We start from the raw sequence: 900 nt of genomic DNA, 5'->3' as shown, positions 1-900 counted from the left end.
ATGATTTACCATTATATGATTTTTACATTATATTCATTACCAATTTTAACAAGTTCCACAATTAAATCTTGAATTGTTAAAGAGAAGGAAACAGTTGATTGCACTAATCGCTCAACATTTGCACGTCTCTCGATGAATGCTTTCTATGTCGTATGAGATTATGCGATTGCTTCGATTATTACCAATCACAATTTTTACATAGAACATAAATCCCACGCTGATTCCAATATCTAGATATTTATAAGCTATAGTTGTCAATGCGAATCAATGCGAATTCTCAAAATAAAAGGAGTATGACAAGATGTGCTGTTAAAGAAAGAAGAATATAGTAAAAAAAAATGTATAATATATATCAAAAGCGTGTAAACGAAAATTTTATATAATTGAACACAAACTTACTGTCCCTCGCATGTTTCACTTCCCGTTTGAATTGGAACATAATAATTTATCTTTTCGCTGTATATTTTCAAGAGCTTTTTACTATTCGATTTCTTTTGAGACTGATGTGATAATATTAGCTGGGCTCTTCTTTTAAACAGTGTTCCCTTCCACTTTTTTTTTAAATATGGAGAGGATTTTTTTTCATTTTCAATCCTACATCAAACTATGCAGTAACACATGTCATAAGAATGCACTTTGATCATATCGAACTTTTTTTTATCTATGGAATCGGCGCCAATGAGATTAAATCTGTTCTTTTCAAATATACATTTTGGATAGTATATCAAATGTAAAATTTACTTATCTTAGCAATCATAGAAATCACTTTTCAAATACATACTTCAAACTGTACAATGATTCATAAGAATGCATTCTGACGAACGTTTTTATTTATGTATTAGGTGTACAACTTTGCTTCCGCCGTTTTTTTTCCGAAATTCGAGGCTTTATTGTAAAAAA

Source organism: Atta cephalotes, assembly GCF_000143395.1.
Source record: "Atta cephalotes unplaced genomic scaffold scaffold00071, whole genome shotgun sequence".
Lineage (NCBI taxonomy): Eukaryota > Metazoa > Arthropoda > Insecta > Hymenoptera > Formicidae > Atta > Atta cephalotes.
Note: the sequence above shows the minus strand (reverse complement) of the source record.